This window comes from Tachypleus tridentatus, chromosome 3 (genome assembly GCF_004210375.1).
Source record: "Tachypleus tridentatus isolate NWPU-2018 chromosome 3, ASM421037v1, whole genome shotgun sequence".
NCBI classification, from domain to species: domain Eukaryota; kingdom Metazoa; phylum Arthropoda; class Merostomata; order Xiphosura; family Limulidae; genus Tachypleus; species Tachypleus tridentatus.
Genome location: NC_134827.1, coordinates 14,601,779 through 14,620,281, shown reverse-complemented (window position 1 = coordinate 14,620,281; position 18,503 = coordinate 14,601,779). Strand labels below are relative to the sequence as shown.

The 18,503-nt window shown below is 34.2% G+C and overlaps 1 long non-coding RNA gene across 2 annotated transcripts in view; it reads right to left on the bottom strand.

Moving 5' to 3' along the window:
• The window catches only part of LOC143246395 (uncharacterized), a 45,413-nt gene that overhangs the window by 25,760 nt on the left and 1,150 nt on the right, over positions 1 to 18,503 (bottom strand). The gene's annotated exons all lie outside the window — the stretch shown is intronic.

The window sequence follows — 18,503 nt, the reverse complement described above, 5'->3', positions numbered from 1 at the left end:
ACATTCGTTGTGCAAGCCGAACTTCGCGAAGTATTATTGGGATTACGGCCGAAAATATCGACCGCAGCAAGGGTAATTAACTGATGAACAAATGTATTCTAATATTTATAAGTTTTTGTTTTGAGAGTGACATATCAAATTAGCTTCATTACATACTAGGATCGTTTTTAGTTTTGGACCCTCTCTGTAGCTTGCTTCGATCAGGTGTTACTGATTATAAAAAAAACGAAAATAAAGTCCGTTGTTGGTGTACAATACTACTGATACGATAATCATCTTTTTGAGTATTCCTGGAAATATGTGTTAAACTATACTGCTAGTACTAACAACACAGTTTTTTCTAACGCGCGCCCTAGCCCTACGTAACAATTATTAATCATATTTTGTTTGAGAGATTTAAAACAATTTGACCACTATTACGTGAGTATCCGTGTGTCAAAATACTTGTAAAATATAACCAAAAGAATGTGCCCTTGACTTAGAACTTGACGGTTTTCACCAAGAAAAGTGTGACTACTGAGAGAATTATGGTTTCATGTTTGTTTGTTTTTAATTTCGCGTAAAGCTACTCCAGGGATATCTGTGCTAGCCGTCCCTAATTTAGCAGTGTAAGACGAGAGCGAAGGTAGCTAGTCATCACCACCAACCGCCAACTCTTGGGCTACTCTTTTACCAACGAATAGTGGGATTGACCGCACATTATAACGCCCCCACGGCTGAAAGGGCGAGTATGTTTGGTACGACCGGGATTCTAACCCGCGACCCTCAGATTACAGGTCGAATGCCTTAACCCACCTGGCCATGCCGGGCCGAATTATGGTTTGATTTATCAATAATTGTAGTTTATTCTTTGTCCTTTGATCTGGCAAACCTAAATATTTCCATTAGTTTGTGTTTTCTTATAGCAAAGTCACATGGGACTATCTGCTGTGCCAACCGAAGGAAATCGAACCCCTTATTTTAGCGTTGTAAATCCGAAGAATTACTGCTATACACCGGGGAACTTCCAATTAGCATTAGTAACCGAGATAAGTCGTGGTTGTATGTTGTGAAGTCACAATACAACAACAGTACTACTAAAACAACACGTCAACTAAATACTAATCCCGAATTATACATTTCGTCAGCCGTACTTTAAGTGATATTTTATGTAATATTTTACAGCAAAAACATTTGTTGTCTTACTTCACTTCATTTTTCAACGGCACATTATTTACATAGTGCAACAAAATGTTAAAACATAACCACAAGCGACGAGTGAGTCTTTTGTTTGGGTAGGCTCTCTTGTTGTCTGTTAGGGGTTGCACAATGGGAAAAATCAGTTCTTGCTCCTATATAAATAAACTACCACCAGGAACTCACATAAACCTCTTTAGATGTCTGTCTCTTTCTACGTATACCGCATAGTATTTTTTGGCTGGTGAGTGTCATGCCTCGCTAGGAACAGTTTATTTGAAGAGGATAAACCTCTTCCCAAGCCTTTACATGCACTGTCTCTGTTTCAGGTGTAAGTGCAAACAGGGTAAAAATTCTAATGGACAAAAAAAAAAGGTAGGCATGCCGTTGTAATTGTGATTTAAAAATTACATGTGAAAATCTATGAGAACGAACTTAATTTCACAACAAACTAATAAAAAAATAAGACTAGAGGGAAGACAACTAGTTATCACCACCAACCGCTAACTCTTGCGCTACTCTTTTATCAACGAATAATTGAATTGATCGTAACATTATAATGATCACACGGCTGAGAAAACGAGCATGTTTTGTGTGACGGGAATTCGAGCCCACGCCCCTTAGATTGTGAGTCGACCGCTCTAACTACCTGACAATGCTGGGGCGTCTCAATTTATAACAAGAATAGCTAAAAGCGCGAGGAGTGAATTACAAATCCTAAACGATGTGGAATGTTTTCTGAAAAACTGCAGTATCTGGAATAATTATATTTATACGTGACAGATGAAAGTATTATCTTTTTTTCATGAAACGTTTTCCGTTAAAAAATTCTATTTGACGAAACGGGAGTTATTAAAGTTATTTCCCAGGATCATATCTAAATTCTACCATTCTCTGATCAAACGTTCAATATTTGCTATTATCACGTAACTTAGCTAGAACGGTGTTACAATGAAATGGACCTGCACATTATAAAACTATATACCACAGTTACCAAACTTTGTTATTCAAGCTAACAACGCTTTCACGAATTGTGGATGCGAAGAACGGGTCTAATTTGAGGTTATTTTTAAAACATAAAGTTTCTTACATTATAAACATGAAATATGCATACATTCGTAATGATACCTGATTAATACAAATGTTACGTAAATAAAAGTCATGTTTGTTTATTTGTGTTGAATTTCGGGCAAAGATACACAAAGGCTATCTGCGCTAGTTGACACTAATTTAACAATGTAAGACTAGAGGGTAGGCAGCTACTCATCACCAACCACCGCCAACTCTTGGGCTACTCTTTTATTAACGAATAATGGGATTGGCTGTACATTATAACGATCCCACGGCTGAAAGGGCGAACATATTTGGTCTGACGGGGATGCGAACCCGCGATCCTCAGATTGTGAGTCGAGTGCCCTAACCACCTGACCATGCCAGGCCTAATATAAAAGTCATGGCTCGTAATTTCCAACAATAGGATGTGGCCGTCTGTAAAAGTAATTTCTGTAAGGAGAGTTATAAATAATTAGATAAAATCTAAATGTGAACGCAAGAGGCTGATTTTAGATGCAAGGTTGATTTTCTGATATTGTTTGACATACAGTTGTAATGTCCTTTTCCCGATAGCGTTTGATCAATAGGTACACGGTATTTCCCAATACTGTTTACTTTCCCGCTGTACTGAGGATTTTCAAATGTTGTTCAGTTTTAACCTGCTTCCTGAATTTTCCAATGTTGTTCGATTTCCAGATGTACAGAGATTTTCACACACTGTTTGATTTGTTGTTGCATGGTGTATTTCTAGATGTACAGGGATTTTCACATACTGTTTGATTTGCTGTTGCATGGTGTATTTCCAAGTATACAGGAATTTTCACATGCTGTTTGATTGGTTGTTGCAGGGTGTATTTCCAAGTATACAGGAATTTTTACATGCTGTTTGATTGGTTGTTGCAGGGTGTATTTCCAGATGTACAGGGATTTTCACATACTGTTTGATTTGTTGTTGTATGGTGTATTTCCAGATCTTAATAAGATGTAAACTATTACAAGAATGTGAAAAGTCAAAATTTGAGTGTTGGTTTGTACAGTATAGTACTACTCATTAGCAATGATATTTTCAGTATTCCAATAGTCTTAAGTTCTCAGAAGCCACTTAAACTGTAACTTTATACTCCAACTGTCAATAAGACATACAAGCTTCAAACACACATTATGGACCAAAACGATAGTGCTAGTAGTTGATATTCTTGTCCAAAGACTAAAATTCATCACTTCACGAATTATTGTGATATATATACACATAAATTAATCGCTACAATAACTACAAGATTATAAAATTTTTTGGGCAAGCAATAGGATGAATTTTGAAAAAATTATGTGAGAGACAAGAAAACAATGTGCTAAGATTATTTAACAACTCAACACTTTTAAACGCGTTCGGACTAACTTTGAAAAAGCTATCACACTGTATTATTGACCTCATATCTTATATATCAGGTACTAGTAGGACCTAATAAAGAAAATGTTTCTACTTTAAAGAAATATTCCCACTTTGACACATTCCCTGTCTTTGATATATTCTCTGCTATTAGAATGCGGACTACTTTACCAAAAACTTCTAGTGATTGTATGGAATATAAAGTTTAAATATTGTATAAATAATTCATATTTACCAAAATTCTTTTTTGTTTGACCAGTATCGAAACAAGCCAAACTCTACTCTGCTGATGTGGCTTACTATCAAACATCATTACTAAATGTTCTATCTAAAGAACAGCTAGCAGAATGAAATATCTTGATAATGTCTATAAGTTTACGTTTATTCCAAAGAACAAACTGAATTTTCTTCAGACATATAGAACATACAAACAAAACTAAAGTACAAACCATAAACTTCGATTGGTAAAACGTATCTTGCTGGAGTGCCTGACTAGTATTCACTTGATAGAAGGAGTACCTGATTGGTATTAACTTGGTAAAGAAATACGTAGCTAGTATCCACATGTTAGAAATAATACCTAACTAGTATTCACATGGTAGAAGGAGTACCTGACTAGTATCCACATGTTAGAAGGAATGCCTAATCAGTAATAGTATCTAAATAATAAGAGGAGTACGTAACGGATATCCTCATTTTAGTAGAGATTAGTCAATTTTCAGGTTTAATTGCTATTAGTAAGTTGTGCATGACGAGTACAATAACCTATACTATTTGTCATTGAGCTACCACATCGTTTCACTAACAAACAAAAACATATTTACTCAAACATCACATAAAAATAACTTTATCCAATATTAACTCAGTAACATTTAAATCATTCAGTAAACCACAATAAGCATTACCAATTCAGTCTGCCAAAATGTACGTCAAACAACAGGCCAAAAGCAAATAGTATTGAACACAGAGGGCAAACAAATGTCCTCCTGGCATGGTCTGGTGGTTAGAGAATTCCACTCAAAATCTGAGGGTATCGGGCTCGAATACTGTTGCTGATTATGCTTGCCTTTTCAGTCGTGGGGCGTTATAATATGTTAGTTAATCCCACTATTCGTAGTATGAGAGTAGCCCAAAATATGGCGGTGGTCGATGTTGACTAACTCTCTTCTCTCCAGCATATAAAAATCAAGATTAGGGACGACTAGAACAGGTATCACTCAAGTAGCTTCTGTCAAACTTCGATAAGCAAACACAGTAATGTGTCAAATTGTAAACAGCAATATTGACAACTCTGAACTGAAACACTCAGTCGAAATATTGTAATGTGTTTTACAAACGAAAAAACGAAGTCACGAGAGTGTGCTTACTACAGAACTCCACCAGCATAGCCAGGTGGTTAAGATACTCGACTCGTGATCTGAGAGTCGCGGGTTCGAATCCCCTTCGCACTAAACATGCTCGCCCATTCAACCGTAGGGGGGGGTTATAATGTAACGGTCATTCCACTATTCGTTGGTAAAAGAATAGCCCAAGAGTTGGCGGTGGGTGGTGATGACCAGCTGCCTTCCCTCTAATCTTACACTGCTGAATTAGGGACGGCTAGCGCAGATAGTCCTCGTAGTGTTGCTCGAAATTTAAAACAAAACAAACAAAAAGAAAATACTACAGACATAAAGTAATTTCTGTTATATCAAAATTTCCGTATTTATTTTTTCTTTCCTTGCTTATCGCAGGTTTTCGCTTTTGCTGAACATAAACACGATAGAAACGAGTAGAGTCTAATAAATTTCATCACAAATAATGAAATACAAAACGTATAAAACAATTTGCTGTATTTGTAACTTTTTGAGTTTAAACTACACACACGTAAGCCATGTGGTATATAAACAGTTGCCTTTTGTCACGTGATATTAGATTAGTTTTTATGTTAAACCACGTGCTCCAAACTTTGTCAAAAGTGTGGGAGCAAGTGTAGAGAAGACTAATTTAGGTAGCGAGTAGGGTAAGCAACATTAGCGCTAAACATATTCAAAGTGAAGTGACAGATGTTCTTTGTGACCCCATGGGCAGTATTCTACGGGTTGAAAGGCCGAGGTTTCGAGTTCCTTGAAGTTGTTAATATTCATAATAGAAGTACATAGATAGCTTCAGTGATTTTATTTCAAACAAAACGATTGGGAGTTTTAATATTGTGTAATATAAAATTTTGATTTTCAATTACTTGCGAATTTGTATGAAATTATTAGACTAATTTATACAAACTGAAAAGGTAAATAATGAAACATTTGTACATCCATTATTTTGCCATGTACTTAGACAATCAAACACTAACACACTCAAAACTGCTGTCTTAACGCCAATGGTCCCCTTCTAGTTATTAAAGACGTAATTAAATAATTTTGAGGAAATTTCTTTCAAATCAAAAAAGGTTAATTGAAAAATATAGAAAAGTGCTAATTAGCACACTTGAAGATATTAATCTTAGCCAATGTTATGAAGGTTTCTTTCAGTCACTGTAAAGGTTCATCCAAACAGGCTGCAGTTGTACCAAATTTTCTGTTGTAATTCCATTTTAACTATCTGTCGTTATGAACAAAAGCTGTGTTAAATTGGATATTTTTCCTTTCAACAATGCGACATTAAATAACATGAAACATCCAACAATGGCTGACGATTAGGTAATAATTAATTTGTTTGTCGTAGCTTGGCTGCATGAACATCAAACTCTGTGCACCAGGTTTTACTGGCGAGTTTTCGTCAAGGTAATATACATAAACACATGTACACGTAATAAACGACGAAGATCTAATTCCTTCAGGGTTGTCCAACGATTGCCACAATAATCTTGTTTAGACTTAGAATTAATACAACGCTTGTCATGTTGCAGTCGACCTCATCTTCACAACCTCGTTTACAGACAGTTTTACTGAATCAATAAAGCAGTAGACAGTCAAATGCCTCACGAATAATTACCGAAGAAAATTACTACACAATTAGTTCGATGCGAAAGCGTATAATAGAGAGACTGGAGGAACATTGATGATTCCGTTTAAAGTTGACCGCAATTTCCTTAAAGAAGCCCTCGTTGGAGACAATATTTTATCTTTATAAATATATATGGAATATAAACCACAGACATAGACCATAATTTCTGGTGGTTTTTTTTGTTTTTGTTTTATTAGGAATCTTGTGAATACGATAAGTATTTTAATACAGAAACTTTCAAAAGACCAGATAAACCACGGACATAAACCCAAATTATCTTTTTACTTTCTTATTAGGAATCCTGTGAAAATGACATTTTAATACAGAAACTTTCAAAAGACCAGGTAAATCATGAACATAAATCCAAATTATCTTTTTACTTTCTTATTAGGAATCCTGTGAAAATGACATTTTAATACAGAAACTTTCAAAAGACCAGATAAACCACGGACATAAACCCAAATTACCTTTTCACTTTCTTATTAGGAATCCTGTGAAAATGACATTTTAATACAGAAACTTTCAAAAGACCAGGTAAATCATGAACATAAACCCAAATTATCTTTTTACTTTCTTATTAGGAATCCTGTGAAAATGACATTTTAATACAGAAACTTTCAAAAGACCAGATAAACCACGGACATAAACCCAAATTATCTTTTTACTTTCTTATTAGGAATCCTGTGAAAATGACATTTTAAAACAGAAACTTTCAAAAGACCAGGTAAATCATGAACATAAACCCAAATTATCTTTTTACTTTCTTATTAGGAATCCTGTGAAAATGACATTTTAATACAGAAACTTTCAAAAGACCAGGTAAATCATGAACATAAACCCAAATTATCTTTTTACTTTCTTATTAGGAATCCTGTGAAATGACATTTTAATACAGAAACTTTCAAAAGACCAGATAAACCACGGACATAAACCCAAATTATCTTTTTACTTTCTTATTAGGAATCCTGTGAAAATGACATTTTAATACAGAAACTTTCAAAAGACCAGGTAAATCATGAACATAAACCCAAATTATCTTTTTACTTTCTTATTAGGAATTCGGTGAAATTGACATTTTAATACAGAAACTTTCAAAAGACCAGGTAAATCATGAACATAAACCCAAATTATCTTTTTACTTTCTTATTAGGAATCCTGTGAAAATGACATTTTAATACAGAAACTTTCAAAAGACCAGATAAACCACGGACATAAACCCAAATTATCTTTTTACTTTCTTATTAGAAATCCTGTGAAAATGACATTTTAATACAGAAACTTTCAAAGACCAGGTAAATCATGAACATAAACCCAAATTATCTTTTTACTTTCTTATTAGGAATTCGGTGAAATTGACATTTTAATACAGAAACTTTCAAAAGACCAGATAAACCACGGACATAAACCCAAATTATCTTTTTACTTTCTTATTAGGAATCCTGTGAAATGACATTTTAATACAGAAACTTTCAAAGACCAGATAAACCACGGACATAAACCCAAATTATCTTTTACTTTCTTATTAGAAATCCTGTAAAAATGACATCTTAATACAGAAACTTTCAAAAGACCAGATAAATCACGGACATAAAGCCAAATTTTCTTTTTCTTTCTTATTAGGAATTAGGTGAAAATGACATTTTAATACAGAAACTTTCAAGATCTCAAATAAACCACGGACATAAACCCCAATTATCTATTCTCTTTCTTATTAGAAATTAGGTGAAAATGACATTTTAATCAGAAACTTTCAAAAGACCAGATAAACCACGGACATAAACCCGAATTATTTTTTTACTTTCTTATTAGAAATCCTGTAAAAATGACATTTTAATACAGAAACTTTCAAAAGACCAGATAAATCACGGACATAAAGCCAAATTTTCTTTTTCTTTCTTATTAGGAATTAGGTGAAAATGACATTTTAATCAGAAACTTTCAAAAGACCAGATAAACCACGGACATAAACCCGAATTATCTTTTTACTTTCTTATTAGGAATTCGGTGAAATTGACATTTTAATACAGAAACTTTCAAAAGACCAGATAAACCACGGACATAAACCCCAATTATCTTTTTACTCTCTTATTATGAATTCCTTGAAAATGACATTTTAACACAGAAACGTTCAAAGACCAGATAAACCACGGACATAAACCCCAATTATGTTTTTTTTCTTTCTTATTAGGAATTCAGTGAAAATGACATTTTAATACAAACCCTTTTAGAAGACCAGATAAACCACGGACATAAACCCCAATTATGTTTCTTAAATTAGGAATTTTGTGAATATAATAAACATTTAATACAGAAACTTTCGGATAACTACACATTCTACTTGTCTTGAACGAAAATAATCTTAATTTATACACACTCACATACACACAAACATGTATTTACCAATTATTTTAAATACCATTAATTATCAAAACAAATGTCTAACATACAATCAACTGGAATAAAATATGACCAAAGTAAAGTTAATAGGCCTTGTTGCAATTTTAATACGAGCTACGCTGTTTCGGTTAAAATAAACCGTGTTACGTGTAGATCTCTGTTTCAGGGCTGGTTGAATATCGACAATCTGATTCATAAATAAGCTATTATGTAGGTTCATAGTTCGGTTTATAACTGAGTAATTCAGATTTTGAGGGTGAGTGAACGACGTAAATAATACATTAATAATAATGAGTTTAACATATGCACTGTTTTTCCTTCAGATATAGTAATGATGGAACATTTTACCATTAACGGCTTCATCGCATTATCTCGTAAAATCAGGGAAAAACAATCAAAAACTTTTCATCACAAGTGATTTTTTTATACCTCAAGTTTACGTATTGCTGTTTTATCCTATTTTTCAACAACTGAGTTTTTTTCCCTCACGTCCGTGTTGGTGTTGTTTTGTTTTCTTTCTTATTAATATTCTAAACACCAGAATTTCTTACTTGATTTCAAACACTTATTCATCTTTTTAATCGCATACACATTCCAAAAGCCACGGGTTTACAAAGCCCATTCTGATTCACATGATAATTCACCAAGATATCCTCACCGCTGAAGTCACGTTTAACCTTCAAAACATTGTTTGTTTGTTTCGAATTTCGCGCAAAGCTACTCGAGGGCTATCTGCGATAGTCGTCCATAATGTAGCAGTGTAAGACTAGAGGGAAAAAAGCTAGTCATCACCACAAACCGCCAACTCTTGGGCTACTCTTTGACCAACAAATAGTGAGATTGACCATCACATTATAACGTGCCCACGGCTGAAAGGGCGAACATGTTTGGTGCGACGGGGATTTGATCCGCGGCCCTCAAATGAGGGGTCGAACGCCTTAACCCACCTGGCCATGCCGGGCCGTCTTTAAAACAAAACATATGAGACTCGAAAAGTTGTTAAATTGAGCAGACAATGTTTTAATAAGACGTCATAAGAAAGAGGATCGGAGAGCAAGGTAAAATAATATTACATTATAGATACTTCTTTCCAACAACTTACTGACTCTTAACTTGATAACTAAAAATACATAGAGAGAAGATGAATGAGATAAGAATGATAAAAAACAAGAGAATTATGAAAGAAATTTAAACATATTTTTGTTTCACTAGTTAAAAGTTAAAATATAATAAGTTTTATTTTGGTTTATCAGATCACAAGCAAGTTAGTATAAATAAACTACGCACCAAAGTGAATGTCAATTTATAATACAATTCACTGGATTCGTTAATGTTTTAAGATTATCAGCATTAATAAATTATATTTTTTAATTAAAATTGAAATAAGTTAACTATTAATTACATACTTAGATATTCCTTCACGTGCTTCTGTTATCTTCCTCACATTATTTTATAATAAATACCAAAAAACAAGAAAAATGAAATAAAGTAAGAGAAAATATTAATATATAAAATAGAGAACTGGTTTCGGTTTGTTCTGAATTTCGCGCAAAGCTACACGAGGGCTATCTGAGCTAGCCGTCCCTAATTTAGTAGTGTAAGACTAGAGGGAAGGCAGCTAGTCATCACCACCCACCGCCAACTCTTGGGCTACTCTTCTACCAATGCACAGTGGGATTGACAGTGACTTTATAACGCCTCACGGCTGAAATGGCGAGCATGTTTGGAGTTATGGGGATTTGAATCCGCCACCCTCGGATTACGAGTCGAGTGCCTTAAACACCTGGCTATGCCAGGCTGCGGAGGGATCTGAATAGTGTTACTAGGAAGAGCAGTCAGCGTGTTCTCCTGAAACTTCCCTTCACAAAGATCACAAGATCATTCAAAATATTATTCACATCTAATCAAGCATTTAAAAAAAAAACACCGAACGAAATATATATATATATGTATAGATAGATAGATAGATACATAGACAGAGAGAGACAGAGGTTTTGTACCTGAAATTTAAAACCTTTCTAGATTAACTATACAATCAAGGTCATCTACGGTATTCGATCACAATGTATTTCATCTTACGTCTATTTCAACTCTTCAAGTCATGTACAAACTCCGCTAGGCTAGAAAACCGTGAAGATTGGTTTGGTTTGTTCTGAATTTCGCACAAAGCTACTCGAGGGCTATCTGTGCTAGCCGTCCCTAATTTAGTAGTGTAAGACTAGAGGGAAGGCAGCTAATCATCACCACCCACCGCCAACTCTTGAGCTACTCTCATACTAAGGAATACTGGAATTGACCGTCGCATTATAACGCTCCAACGGCTGAGAGGTCGAAAACTTTGCAGAAAGGTCATTTTGTCCTTTTATATAGTTGGATGCCAGTGTTAGAATATTTTAATGCGCTAACCCTTTTTATTTTGCATCCTCACTGTCGTTATAACCCAATAAATTTATAGTTTATTTATGTATTCAAATAATAACAGTTTAGTATCCTAGAGAAAACATTAATGTTATTTGTACAAATATGAAGATGTACAAGCATTAATTATCTGTATAATTTAGATTTCATTAATATTTTCAGTAATTATTAATAGAACGAATATAGCTTAGAAAGAATAAAATAATTTAACTATAAAATTACATTCTGAGAGTTATCTTTGTGTTTTTATGAAATAAATATTCTTTAGAAATCAGAAAAAGAAAAGAGAAAGAAAAAAGGAATTATTTTGAACTCTTTTAGTACTTTATGGAAACATAAAACAGACGCGGCCCGGCATCGCTAGGTGGGTTAAGACGTTCGACTCCACATCGCACTAAACGTGCTCGCCCTTTCAGCCGTTGGAGCGTTATAATGTGACAGTCAATCCCACTATTCGTTAGTTAAAGAGTAGCCCAAGAGTTGGCGGTGGGTGGTGATGACTAGCTGCCTTCCCTCTAGCCTTATACTACTAAGCTAGGGATAGATAGCCCTCCTGTAGCTTTGCGCGAAATTCAAAGATAAAACAAGTAAAAACAGACGCTAAACGGGATTTATACATCTGCTTGAAGCAAAATGAAATTGAAAAGAGTTAGTTTTAAAAAGAAACTTTCTTTTGTACAAAATTATGGTAATAACTCAGTCGTGTATTCTGAGAGAACGACAAAAGCGTTTAAGTACAGTTGCGTTTACTCTCCAGCGTAGCTAACATAACTTTTCTGTAGGAACGTAGATATGACAAAGAACGTTGTAGGTATTGTATAACCTACTTTTTAGGTACACACGTTTAGAAGCTCAGGTATAGTGTGACTTATCATGTATGTGAAATAACTTATTTTGGAGTTTCTCAAATACACCACACTTCACTGTGTAGGTACTGAGCCATATCCTATCTTATTATACAGGCACTCAGATAGTATGTGGGAACTCAAGTGTAGCATTACGTATACGGTCGGGTACTCAGATACAAAACCGTTTATCCTGTAGCTACTCAGATGTGGTAACATTGTTTATACAGTAAGTTCTCTGGCATACATTGTTTATGTTGTGATTACTCAGTTGAGCATATCATAACTTGTCTGGTACACAACTGGACAGAAACTTATGTTGGAAATGAACATCTTTTTTATACGTAATATAAAAATATTATAACCATTCTTACGAAACAAAATACTCCTTTAAGACATGTATTTGTATTCAAATTAAAATATAACGAATACTCTAAAAAACATTCTCTATTTATAAGGCCCGCATAAAACAATGTAAACATATGACATTTCAGAAATTTCTTTTGAAACGCCAGTATTGCATTTCGAAGAAAAAAAAAAGAACATTCACCTTACTTTCCATTACAACAATTATTATTTAAAGATCAAAATCCATTATTTGAATATTTAGATTGTTACGCGTTATTTTACTGAGCTTGCCTGCGCAGTCAGGCCCGGCATGGCCAGGTGGTTAAGGCAATCGATTCGAAACTTTCAAAAGACCAGATAAATCACGGACATAAAGCCAAATTTTCTTTTTCTTTCTTATTAGGAATTAGGTGAAAATGACATTTTAATACAGAAACTTTCAAGATCTCAAATAAACCACGGACATAAACCCCAATTATCTATTCTCTTTCTTATTAGAAATTAGGTGAAAATGACATTTTAATCAGAAACTTTCAAAAGACCAGATAAACCACGGACATAAACCCGAATTATTTTTTTACTTTCTTATTAGAAATCCTGTAAAAATGACATTTTAATACAGAAACTTTCAAAAGACCAGATAAATCACGGACATAAAGCCAAATTTTCTTTTTCTTTCTTATTAGGAATTAGGTGAAAATGACATTTTAATCAGAAACTTTCAAAAGACCAGATAAACCACGGACATAAACCCGAATTATCTTTTTACTTTCTTATTAGGAATTCGGTGAAATTGACATTTTAATACAGAAACTTTCAAAAGACCAGATAAACCACGGACATAAACCCCAATTATCTTTTTACTCTCTTATTATGAATTCCTTGAAAATGACATTTTAACACAGAAACGTTCAAAAGACCAGATAAACCACGGACATAAACCCCAATTATGTTTTTTCTTTCTTATTAGGAATTCAGTGAAAATGACATTTTAATACAAACCCTTTTAGAAGACCAGATAAACCACGGACATAAACCCCAATTATGTTTTTTCTTTCTTATTAGGAATTCGGTGAAAATAATATTTTAATACAGAAACTTCTAAATGACCAGACAAACCATGGACATAAACACCAATTCTGTTTCTTAAATTAGGAATTTTGTGAATATAATAAACATTTAATACAGAAACTTTCGGATAACTACACATTCTACTTGTCTTGAACGAAAATAATCTTAATTTATACACACTCACATACACACAAACATGTATTTACCAATTATTTTAAATACCATTAATTATCAAAACAAATGTCTAACATACAATCAACTGGAATAAAATATGACCAAAGTAAAGTTAATAGGCCTTGTTGCAATTTTAATACGAGCTACGCTGTTTCGGTTAAAATAAACCGTGTTACGTGTAGATATCTGTTTCAGGGCTGGTTGAATATCGACAATCTGATTCATAAATAAGCTATTATGTAGGTTCATAGTTCGGTTTATAACTGAGTAATTCAGATTTTGAGGGTGAGTGAACGACGTAAATAATACATTAATAATAATGAGTTTAACATATGCACTGTTTTTCCTTCAGATATAGTAATGATGGAACATTTTACCATTAACGGCTTCATCGCATTATCTCGTAAAATCAGGGAAAAACAATCAAAAACTTTTCATCACAAGTGATTTTTTTTATACCTCAAGTTTACGTATTGCTGTTTTTATCCTATTTTTCAACAACTGAGTTTTTTCCCCTCACGTCCGTGTTGGTGTTGTTTTGTTTTCTTTCTTATTAATATTCTAAACACCAGAATTTCTTACTTGATTTCAAACACTTATTCATCTTTTTAATCGCATACACATTCCAAAAGCCACGGGTTTACAAAGCCCATTCTGATTCACATGATAATTCACCAAGATATCCTCACCGCTGAAGTCACGTTTAACCTTCAAAACATTGTTTGTTTGTTTCGAATTTCGCGCAAAGCTACTCGAGGGCTATCTGCGATAGTCGTCCATAATGTAGCAGTGTAAGACTAGAGGGAAAAAAGCTAGTCATCACCACAAACCGCCAACTCTTGGGCTACTCTTTGACCAACAAATAGTGAGATTGACCATCACATTATAACGTGCCCACGGCTGAAAGGGCGAACATGTTTGGTGCGACGGGGATTTGATCCCGCGGCCCTCAAATGAGGGGTCGAACGCCTTAACCCACCTGGCCATGCCGGGCCGTCTTTAAAACAAAACATATGAGACTCGAAAAGTTGTTAAATTGAGCAGACAATGTTTTAATAAGACGTCATAAGAAAGAGGATCGGAGAGCAAGGTAAAATAATATTACATTATAGATACTTCTTTCCAACAACTTACTGACTCTAACTTGATAACTAAAAATACATAGAGAGAAGATGAATGAGATAAGAATGATAAAAAAACAAGAGAATTATGAAAGAAATTTAAACATATTTTTGTTTCACTAGTTAAAAAGTTAAAATATAATAAGTTTTATTTTGGTTTATCAGATCACAAGCAAGTTAGTATAAATAAACTACGCACCAAAGTGAATGTCAATTTATAATACAATTCACTGGATTCGTTAATGTTTTAAGATTATCAGCATTAATAAATTATATTTTTTAATTAAAATTGAAATAAGTTAACTATTAATTACATACTTAGATATTCCTTCACGTGCTTCTGTTATCTTCCTCACATTATTTTATAATAAATACCAAAAACAAGAAAAATGAAATAAAGTAAGAGAAAATATTAATATATAAAATAGAGAACTGGTTTCGGTTTGTTCTGAATTTCGCGCAAAGCTACACGAGGGCTATCTGAGCTAGCCGTCCCTAATTTAGTAGTGTAAGACTAGAGGGAAGGCAGCTAGTCATCACCACCCACCGCCAACTCTTGGGCTACTCTTCTACCAATGCACAGTGGGATTGACAGTGACTTTATAACGCCTCACGGCTGAAATGGCGAGCATGTTTGGAGTTATGGGGATTTGAATCCGCCACCCTCGGATTACGAGTCGAGTGCCTTAAACACCTGGCTATGCCAGGCTGCGGAGGGATCTGAATAGTGTTACTAGGAAGAGCAGTCAGCGTGTTCTCCTGAAACTTCCCTTCACAAAGATCACAAGATCATTCAAAAATATTATTCACATCTAATCAAGCATTTAAAAAAAAAACACCGAACGAAATATATATATATATGTATAGATAGATAGATAGATACATAGACAGAGAGAGACAGAGGTTTTGTACCTGAAATTTAAAACCTTTCTAGATTAACTATACAATCAAGGTCATCTACGGTATTCGATCACAATGTATTTCATCTTACGTCTATTTCAACTCTTCAAGTCATGTACAAACTCCGCTAGGCTAGAAAACCGTGAAGATTGGTTTGGTTTGTTCTGAATTTCGCACAAAGCTACTCGAGGGCTATCTGTGCTAGCCGTCCCTAATTTAGTAGTGTAAGACTAGAGGGAAGGCAGCTAATCATCACCACCCACCGCCAACTCTTGAGCTACTCTCATACTAAGGAATACTGGAATTGACCGTCGCATTATAACGCTCCAACGGCTGAGAGGTCGAAAACTTTGCAGAAAGGTCATTTTGTCCTTTTATATAGTTGGATGCCAGTGTTAGAATATTTTAATGCGCTAACCCTTTTTATTTTGCATCCTCACTGTCGTTATAACCCAATAAATTTATAGTTTATTTATGTATTCAAATAATAACAGTTTAGTATCCTAGAGAAAACATTAATGTTATTTGTACAAATATGAAGATGTACAAGCATTAATTATCTGTATAATTTAGATTTCATTAATATTTTCAGTAATTATTAATAGAACGAATATAGCTTAGAAAGAATAAAATAATTTAACTATAAAATTACATTCTGAGAGTTATCTTTGTGTTTTTATGAAATAAATATTCTTTAGAAATCAGAAAAAGAAAAGAGAAAGAAAAAAGGAATTATTTTGAACTCTTTTAGTACTTTATGGAAACATAAAACAGACGCGGCCCGGCATCGCTAGGTGGGTTAAGACGTTCGACTCCACATCGCACTAAACGTGCTCGCCCTTTCAGCCGTTGGAGCGTTATAATGTGACAGTCAATCCCACTATTCGTTAGTTAAAGAGTAGCCCAAGAGTTGGCGGTGGGTGGTGATGACTAGCTGCCTTCCCTCTAGCCTTATACTACTAAGCTAGGGATAGATAGCCCTCCTGTAGCTTTGCGCGAAATTCAAAGATAAAACAAGTAAAAACAGACGCTAAACGGGATTTATACATCTGCTTGAAGCAAAATGAAATTGAAAAGAGTTAGTTTTAAAAGAAACTTTCTTTTGTACAAAATTATGGTAATAACTCAGTCGTGTATTCTGAGAGAACGACAAAAGCGTTTAAGTACAGTTGCGTTTACTCTCCAGCGTAGCTAACATAACTTTTCTGTAGGAACGTAGATATGACAAAGAACGTTGTAGGTATTGTATAACCTACTTTTTAGGTACACACGTTTAGAAGCTCAGGTATAGTGTGACTTATCATGTATGTGAAATAACTTATTTTGGAGTTTCTCAAATACACCACACTTCACTGTGTAGGTACTGAGCCATATCCTATCTTATTATACAGGCACTCAGATAGTATGTGGGAACTCAAGTGTAGCATTACGTATACGGTCGGGTACTCAGATACAAAACCGTTTATCCTGTAGCTACTCAGATGTGGTAACATTGTTTATACAGTAAGTTCTCTGGCATACATTGTTTATGTTGTGATTACTCAGTTGAGCATATCATAACTTGTCTGGTACACAACTGGACAGAAACTTATGTTGGAAATGAACATCTTTTTTATACGTAATATAAAAATATTATAACCATTCTTACGAAACAAAATACTCCTTTAAGACATGTATTTGTATTCAAATTAAAATATAACGAATACTCTAAAAAACATTCTCTATTTATAAGGCCCGCATAAAACAATGTAAACATATGACATTTCAGAAATTTCTTTTGAAACGCCAGTATTGCATTTCGAAGAAAAAAAAAGAACATTCACCTTACTTTCCATTACAACAATTATTATTTAAAGATCAAAATCCATTATTTGAATATTTAGATTGTTACGCGTTATTTTACTGAGCTTGCCTGCGCAGTCAGGCCCGGCATGGCCAGGTGGTTAAGGCAATCGATTCGTAACGCGAGGGTCGCGGGTTCGATTCCCTCTTACATCAAACATGTTCAGCGGTGAGGGTTTTATAATTTGACGGTTAATCCCAATATTAGTTGGTAAAAGAGTAGTCCAAGAGTTGGCGGTGGGTGGTGATGACTAGCTGTGTTCACTCTAGTCTAATACTGCTAAATTAGGGACGGCTAACGCAGATAGCCCTCGTGTAGCTTTGCGCGAAATTCAAACCAGACTTAACCGATTAGAACCTGAAACAGAGAAATAGCACTTCCGAAAATACTTACTGGTTGCAGATGAACTAGAATAAAATCTTCACCCTTGTTTTATTAGTTTTGTATGGCTATTCATACTCAGTAAAATTTTACTACACTCCAGTAAGCTTTTTCTTCTCCGCAAAATGTTTATATGATTAATGTTTCCGTTACTGAATTGCCACCTGAACGAACATTAAATACGTGTTTGTCTTTAACAGACACAGATAAAAAATATATATACTGTAACACGCATGAAATATATGATATATTTAGCAAACAATTGCTTATGAGCACTTTGAATAAAAATGAAGTTACGAATATATCTGAGTAAATGCATCGTAAAGAGAAGTACTATGAAATGATACGTTATTTGAATCATTCCTATTTATACATAGTCTAAAGTGAAATAATGTTCACTATTT